Here is a 9,583-nt window from a genome sequence, read left to right as displayed (position 1 = left end):
AAAATCCCGATTTCACCCGGAACACTTCCGATGTCCAAACATAGGCTTCCAATATATCAATCTTTATGTCTCGGCCATTTTGAGACTCCTCGTCATGTCCGTGATCACATCCGGGACTCCGAACAACCTTCGGTACATCAAAACATATAAACTCATAATATAACTATCATCATAACGTTAAGCGTGCGAACCCTATGGGTTCGAGAACTATGTAGACATATTGGTTGCTCATATTGGTTCCCACATATTCTACGAAGATCTTTATCGGTCAGACCGCATAACAACATACGTTGTTCCCTTTGTCATCGGTATGTTACTTGCCCGAGATTCGATCGTCGGTATCTCGATACCTAGTTCAATCTCGTTACCGGCAAGTCTCTTTACTCGTTCCGTAATACATCATCCCGCAACTAACTCATTAGTCACAATGCTTGCAAGGCTTATAGTGATGTGTATTACTGAGTGGGCCCAGAGATACCTCTCCGACAATCGGAGTGACAAATCCTAATCTCGAAATACGCCAACCCAACAAGTACCTTTGGAGACACCTGTAGAGCACCTTTATAATCACCCAGTTACGTTGTGACGTTTGGTAGCACACAAAGTGTTCCTCCGGTAAACGGGAGTTGCATAATCTCATAGTCATAGGAACATGTATAAGTCATGAAGAAAGCAATAGCAACATACTAAACGATCGAGTGCTAAGCTAACGGAATGGGTCATGTCAATCACATCATTCTCTTAATGATGTGATCCCGTTAATCAAATGACAACTCATGTCTATGGCTAGGAAACATAACCATCTTTGATCAATGAGCTAGTCAAGTAGAGGCATACTAGTGACACTCTGTTTGTCTATGTATTCACACATGTATTATGTTTCCGGTTAATACAATTCTAGCATGAATAATAAACATTTATCATGATATAAGGAAATAAATAATAACTTTATTATTGCCTCTAGGGCATATTTCCCTCACGAAGTATACTTTGGTTTGGGAGATTAGCTACCTCCATTCTATATGTATCCCTAGCACGCCAAGCCACTGATTGACTTGTTCAAGGAAAAGGAGTTGTTGTGCTAATCCTAGGTCATGCACAAGACTTTGTTACCAAGATGATGGTTCCCAACCAGAACAGTGAGGAACCTTACCTGCACTTACCTAGCGCGGCTAGCTGGACGGCCCAGCCCACTGGCTGGAGCGGTTGTCTTCAACCTCTGCCAGTAGGCAGAGGCGTGTCGACGCCTGCGCGCCCGAGGCCTCCACCTCCTCCCTGCCTGCCTCACACCCCCGAGACTCTCTCCCAGCACCACGGAGACGGCCACGAACCCCCTCTCTCTGGAACTCCTCCCCCATCTCCGCTCTCTCTCCCGCGACCACCCGAGCTTAGCCGCCACCGCCGCTCACTGCCAACATGCCCACCGAGCTCGCCTGAACTCCTCACCGTATCCCTAGGCTCCGCCGCGGCTCTACACGTCGACGAGAAGAACAAAACAAGCCCGGGAGCCCCTCAGCCTCGCCATCGCCATCGTCCTTGTCCTCGGGAGCCGACCACCGCCGTCGTCGATTCGCCGGCCACAGGACATCTCCGAGCAAGCCGAGCCCCTCTTCGTGATCACTGTGAGCTTTGCCGTTGTTTCCCCCTAACCCCGCGGCCTAGCGCTCGCTGTAGCCGCCGTTTTCATTGATGCCCAAAGCACGCCACCGCACGAGCTCGTCGCTGACGAGGCTCCGGTGGCCAATTGGTCCCATGCGTGCCTCCGTTGGGTTCGTGAGCTCTCGTAGATCACGTAGGTGCAAACCGCTGGTCCTCCCGCACGCCGTGTCGTCGATTCCGTCGACACCAAAGCTCCGGCCTCTGCCCAACTCGCCGCTGCCGCCGCTACAGACCACCTCACGCCCTCTCACTGCCACCGCTGGGTGCGCACGATCCCTAGCTCGCTGTAGAACCCAACCATGTCGCAAGCCGTGCCCTGTGGGCGATTCCCGAGCCACCCCGCCGCCGCGGCACCTCGCCGGCGAGTTAACCCTAGTTAAACGCCAGCCTAACTGCAGATTAGGCGCTAACCTAATAGTCTTAGGTCACTGACAAATGGGCTCCACGCCCTTAATTAATCACAAGTTTATCTCCCTGCTTAGTTTAAGCTAATGCCGTGGCCCCACCGGTCAGTTTGACTTGGCCACATCAGCATTCACCGGGTTCCACGTGTCAGCCTCTGTAGCTGACTCTGTATCACTGACCAGTGGGCCCTACTGGTCAGGTTTGACCTGGACCGCGCCTGTTGACCTGATGAGATCACACTGACGTCATGTTGACGCAATTAATAGTTTTCTGGATTAAAACAAATTCATAAAATTCCAGAAATAGTATAAACTTCTAAAAATCATAGAAAATAGTCTATAACTCAGATTGAAAAGATTTATATATGAAAAATGATCAGAAAAATTCAATCTATCCATCTGTACCATTTTCATGCATGTTAGAACAACTTATGGCTGATGTTTAGGACAAATCATATAAAGGGCATTTAAACCTTCACATATGGAGTTTGAATTTGAAACTAGGGTTCAAACCAACTTCATTTAACTTGTTGCTAGTTGCATTAGATCAATCAACAGCATATTGCCATGTCACGTTCATGCATCATATTGTTGCATTGCATTGATTGTGTTCTTTCTTGTTTGCCGGTATTTGTCCCCTCTCAGTAGACGTGATTTCGACGATGTGATCGATGACACCGATGAAGAGCTATACTGTCTTCAGAAGTGCCAGGCAAGCAAAACCCCCTTGTTCATTCCGATACAATCCCACTCTCTCGCTCCTACTCTATTTTACTGCATTAGGACAACGACGATTCAACTGGTACATGCTGCGGTAGTGGAACCCCTTTCCTCTGCATGATCTGTCATTGCCACATTAAATAGATGAAACCCACTAGCATGAGTAGGAGTTGTTTGAGCCCTGATGTGCCTACTCATTCATGCTTGTTGGTCATGCCTGCTACTGCTTAGAGTTGAGTTAGGTCTGATTCATCGGGGATGAATTGGAATGGTGATGAACATGTCCTACTGTGTGTGAACACGATTTGGTAAAGGTAGCGGTGAGAGGCCATGTAGGAGTACATGGTGGGTTGTCTCATTAAAGCCGTCCTCAGGAACTGAGTTCTGTGTTTGTGATCCATGAACAGCTACTACCACACATTGGGCTCCGGGCACTCCAAGCTCTCTCGACTTATTAATCAAACTGATCTCTGTCCAGGAGTTGCAACTAGTTTCTGGTGTTTGTAGGCTGTGCTAGTAGTCTACCAAGTGGCACCCAGTACAAGTGGGCTTGGGACAGACTAGGCACCGTGGCACGGTGTACCAAGCATAGATCCATCCGTCGAGGCGGGCTTGGGAACCCTGCACACATCGTTTGGGGCCGTGAGCGACACCCCGGCCGGATCTCCTTGCGGATGGAACCCGAATAGGCGATAAACCTGGATTAGAGACTTGTGTGGTTAGTCAGGTTGTGGTCGACTCCCTCGCCAGGCTTCCGGTTGAAGGTTGTCGAGATACACGACGTGTACATGGTGGTAAATGGCGAGAGCGTGTGTGAAGAAGTACACCCCTGCACGGTTATAAATGATCTATTCGAATAGCTGTGTCCGCGGTAAAGGACTTCTGGGTTGCCTGTACAGTTCATAGACAAGTGAAAGTGGATACTCTAAAATGCGCAAGATAAGCGTGGGTGCTATGGATGGCATTCTCGTAGGGAGACGGGAGCGGACCCATAGTGGTGTATTGATTGGTGAATATGTGGACTCGTGTGCGCCACCTCAAAAGAGTTACTAGCAGTCATAGCTCAGGATAGCCACCGAGTCAAAGCTGGCTTTGTGCAGTTAAACTCCACCACCCCTTTTTGATACTGATGCATGTGTAGCTAGTTCTGATGTAAGTCTTGCTACGTACATTTGTACTCACGTTTGCTTAATTTATGTTTTTGCAGAGAGACTTCAGTCTCACTAGTAGTTCTGCGTGGACTTCGACGTTTAGCTTGTTACCTCCGCTACGATCTTGTGCCCTCGGCAGGGTCTTGTAGATAGTCAGGCTTCTCAGCCTTTTTCATTTGTAGTTGTCTGTACTCAGACAAGTTAAGCTTCCGCATGTGCTTGATGCTTGTATGACTTGAATGCTGGGTCATCAGACCCATGTTTGTAATATCCGGCTCCTCGGAGCCTAATGAATAAATACTTTGAGTTGTAGAGTTTTGTTGTGATGACATGTTGTATTTGCACATATCGAGCATATTGTGTGTATGATTTGAAATGCTTGGTATGTGTGGGATCCGACAACCTAGTTGTTTATCCTTGGTAGCCTCTCTTACCGGGAAATGTCTCCTAGTGCTTCCACTGAGCCATGGTAGCTTGCTACTTCTCTGGAACACTTAGGCTGGTCGGCATGTGTCCTTCTTCGTTCCTGTGTCTGTCACTTCGGGGAAATCTCACGCGGTGTCTACCAGAGTCCTGTTAGCCTGCTACAGCTCAGATTCTCCGGAGTCCTGTTAGCCCAGCTGCTACAGCCCGGATTCACTTTTTGATGACCGACATGTTCGTTGCTGGGTCATGTATGCATGTCCCTGTAAGTTAGTGCCACTTTGGGTTTACGACTACTCATGTCGGCCCGGGTTCTCTGTCATATGGATACTAGCGACACTATCATATACGTGAGCCAAAAGGCACAAACAGTCCCGAGCCAGGTATGGTGGCACCCGTGGGAATACCGTGCGTGAGGCCGCAAAGTGATATGATGTGTTACATGCTAGATCGGTGTGACTTAGGATTGGGGTCCTGACATCTGATGAATCTGCAATGTGCTTATTTTTCATCAACATATTTTATTGATAGCATGCGAACCCTTACTTAACATGATGACTAACTACCTTATATGTGTTGCAGGGAAACGATGGGAAGCACTGAGGTTTACAAGATGGTACTAACTATTATACCTTGCCTTTTTTTATTCCTTTGCCCCGTTTCCAGTATAGAGAAGATATTTATGCACATCCTTGTTTTCAGGGTTCACTGATGATTACCTCTCAAACCACCTCTATGGCCAGGAGGCGAGGAAAGTTTTCATACAACACCCACGGTTAAATATTGAAGTGTTCCTGAAGAGGTCGAAGGATGGACGGTCAATCATCCACAGACACTGGCCTAAAGTTGCAAAGACCTTCAACATGAATGAAGGCTCAATATTCGCCTGCCGCTTCAGCAGTGTTCCAGATGAGATGCATCTCTCTATGTACCGTCTATGATGCTAATTTTGAAAGGTTCTAGATGTTGCATGTGAAACTTGCTGCTGGTGCAGTTGTGTAATTGGGTAGATGAGTGCTGAAGCTATATCATGGTGTACTCCGATGTATTTGAATTATGAAATCCTGCTTCCTTAATATGGAAATGGAATATATTATGTGCTTAATATGAATGTCAATTAGATTAGTAAATGGATTATTAATAATAGGCCAATTAGCTTGCTAATTGGGTTTTCCTATTGCAAACGGTTAATGAGAAAACACCGTGGGCGATGACCTAAGGCAACGCACACAGTTTCTAGGAATAGACCGTGTTGGATCAATGAACAATCACACACGACATTCTCTTCAAAACTGTTTGCGTTATGCCACCTTGTGCAAACGTTTTCCTTGTAGTGACTGTGTGGGATATATATACGAACGAAAACGTTTAGTGGTGACTGACTATGTGGGATGTACTTACGACCAGAAATGATTTCGCCTGTATAATTGTATTTCTTTTAGCACTACTATACATATTTCTGTATTTGAGTGCTCGACGGTCGCACACGACCTCATTTTGCCGAGCATGTGTGCCAGGAGGGCATATCCCCAACGGTTTCTGGGTCGTGTGGAACAACCCCCCCTATCGCCCACACTTACTTGGCGACGGTTCCAAATGCCGTCGCGGGAAGGGGTTAAAAACGTTTGTTTAGGACCGACGCGCACCAGTGCAAGATCAATAGAACCTCACAACAAGTGCAAGAGAGCACCAGAGTGTTCTAAAGACACTAGTAAAGCTCCCCATGATTTGTGCACTCCTTAGAATATTTGCATTAGGTTACCAAGTGCACAAAATAGGATCATCACTCCACGAAAGTCAATAGAAACTCACAACAAGTGCAAGTAGCATGTAGGAAACAAACCTATGTGGCACCCCGGCTCAGAGAAACCGGAACGCCCCGTATTCCAGCCCAGAGATCGAGATGAAGTCTTCTGGAATACGGCACTGCTTAGCATAGAACAAATCAGCTCTTTATTACCATCTATTTGGATACAAGGGGATTACATCGGCACGGCGACACTATGCCTGCCACAGTTGCTCTATGCAAGCAGCAGAACAACTCGAAGCAGCGGAAAAATTTCTAGCAGCGGAACAGCGACGACAGTGATGAACTCCACTCCGCAGGGACTCTGGCTGGAACGCGTATCCTAGCTCGCACGAACGGAAACCACGACATGCAAGCAATCAAATCCGGCATGACCTGCAAACTGGCATGACACACCAGGTCGGTACATTGAATGTACTTGCAAGCTCACAGCAACCAAAGCAATCAAGAGAAACAACAACATGGCATTTAGAGGTTAAGCAGGAATTATCATGAGAACATCAGGATAACATGGCATTAACAACATGAACATGATACAGCTAGAACAATATGAGCATGGTATGACTATATAAATCTGACGATACTAGCATGCAACATGATGACACTATATGCACCACTTATTTTGCTCGGGTTACCTCATAACCATCACATGCATTACTTACCAACCTCAGACATCACACGATCATCTCAGGATCAAATCAAGCTTGGTATAAACAATACCGTAGTAATTATTAAATGACCATAAGGAGCTTGATCTTCACCACAAACGGAACCACTCTTGGCTCAATGGGTTACCTCGTAACCAAACGGTGATCATTCACGGATCACATAACCAACTTATCTCATCATCGAACCAGGGATGTTATTAAGCACATTATTATTATTACTGTTGACCCATAGTGTGACCAACTATGAACTGGGCCCTTATCCGCGGACGCGGCTATCAATAGATTTAATATACACTCTGCAGAGGTTAGTACACTGTACCCACACCACGAAACCCATGGCTTTGCACTCCCATTTGGGTGGACCAACGGTGTTCCGACAAAACTGTCCTACTGCCATGACACCCTCCCGGCCACTCCGACAAACTCCCCTTTGGGCTAAGTCATGGGTGGCCCTATGCCTACCAGAGACACCAACGGCCACCATCGTGGCAAAACATAAACGGTCCCAAACGGGGACAAGGTACCATAACAACAACAACGAGCACACAAGGCTTATGTCTGCCTACCTGATCAGGGTAGCACGCGCCCATAACCTTCCCTCGTTGGAGGCACCGGCGAGAGGCATGACAATAGACCCAGTTAGGACCTTCCCATTAGGCAAATGTGGTTGCACTGGTCAGCTTGATATGGTGGCACCATGACTCAGCGAACAGTTGTTCAAGTTCATTTTAATCCGGTTAAACTTGAATGCAATATGTTGAGCCATGATAAAATAACATGGTGCAATTACAAAACATGACCATGATATCAACATAAGCATGGAGGTACAACATAACTATTAACCATATCAACAATGAATCATATCCAACTGAGCATATCATAATGACGAGCATGAATATTACAAGTACAACACTACTCATAGCATAACATGACCATTAGCATCAACAATAAGTACCATGCAAGAACACACAAATAACATAACCGAGTAAACACTTAACCAACTAACAGAAAAAGAACAATGCATATCAACGGTATTCGGTAATCGACGACAGTCATGCACCGAAGAACATGACCAACCCAACATGTACTACTACCAAGCATGGCCAGAATGAAAGTAATACTAGCAGGTAGAACATGATAACAGAGTGCAAGAAAACATAGCATGACGGTAACCACCGATCCATAAGCATAACCGAAATAACGACAGCAGTAGCAAAACAAACATACAGTTATTTAAAGATTCAAGTTGAAAACCAATGCTACTGCATGACTATCATGCAAATGGTGGTTGTGGCTTGCCTGGGGATGAAGAAATCACCGGGAGAAAGTGCGAGAAGCTCGCGGAACGAATCGCTGGAAAACGTTCTCGCTCGGAGGGGGCTGATTAAGCGTAAGGGCAAAATGGGCATTTTGATAATTTTAAAACATGGTGAAAATGATACCAATAGAACGGGCTCAACGAAACAAAGACGTGGGCTTTGGATTCACCTCAAACGGAGTTGCGAGCAAAAAGTTATAGCCCGACGAAGTTCAGGGACCAATTTGTAAAGATTTCTACACAAACAGGTCCCTGGGCTGAAAAACAGAAAACGTATTTCAGAGAATACGCTTTCAGAACTGGAAAGCGTATTCTTCGCCGCAACAGAGAGAAATACGCCTTCCTGAAGAGAAAATGCATTTCTAGTTGAAGCAAAGCAAGAATACGTTTTCGAACAAAGGAAGACGTATTCAGAGGAATACGCTTCCACTTACCACGTGGCCAGGGGCGGGGTCAACGGCTGACTGGCTGACGGGTGGGACCGCGGGGTCCACCGGCCAGCTGGCAGGGAGGGGGTCGGGGCCTTCGTTTCCTTCCTCTCGCCCGCGCCTGGCCGCCGCAGAGCCGGCCCCGACGAGGCCTGCCGGAGCTACGGGGCATCTCCGGCGAGGCTCCGCACATGGACGAGCTCAGCGGACTCCGGTGCATCTCCAAGGCCCATCCACGGACGGCGGGGTGGACCAAGGTGATGGCAACACGGGCGCCGGCGGACGAGGCCTTCGGGCTCCGACGAACTCGAAGAATAGAGCCACCGGGGAAGGAAGGGAAGCGCTGGAGTGGCTCTAGAGTACTAGGGAGGGCCGAGGTGGTGGAGGAAGAGAGGGATGGGCTCGGGCTTGTGCCAATTTAGCCGATGATCGGCGATGGCCAAGGCGGCCATGGGAGGGCTCTGGACCATCTTGAGCTCGGAGGAGAGGTCGGGGAGGTTTCTGGGAGTGAGGAGAGGGGGTTGGTGATCTCGGGGGTCTCGGGGGAGGGCTTAAATAGGCGCGAGGCAAGGAGGCCGAGCTGGCGTCGCTGCGGATACGTGTCCGGCGCCGCGGACGTGTGTGCACGCGCATAAGCTCGGGGTTAGGCGACGAGAGGGAACAGGAGGGAGAGCTAACGGGGAAGAGGCGGGCAAGGAAGCACAGGGAGGACGAGACGAGGAGGAAGACGACGGTCGACGCACTGTGCTCCTGTGGGCGTTCGGCGGCGAGCGTCGGTGAGGAAGCAGACGGAGGGGGTGAGCTGTCCAGGGGGTGGCAACGATGAGGTGAAGACGTTGGACACGGTCACGCGTGCGAAGGCGACGAGAGGAGGAGGTGCCGAAGCACAAACAGCCACTGGATGCGGCCACTGCACACAGAGTGCGCGCACAGGCTTGCCATCGTCGCAGTCACCGCGTGCACTGGCATGTAGCGGGTAAAATGAGCTGGAACCTGTTGTCTAGT

The sequence above is a fragment of the Aegilops tauschii genome, chromosome 2 (genome assembly GCF_002575655.3).
Source record: "Aegilops tauschii subsp. strangulata cultivar AL8/78 chromosome 2, Aet v6.0, whole genome shotgun sequence".
NCBI classification, from domain to species: domain Eukaryota; kingdom Viridiplantae; phylum Streptophyta; class Magnoliopsida; order Poales; family Poaceae; genus Aegilops; species Aegilops tauschii.
This window is presented reverse-complemented; position numbering follows the sequence as displayed.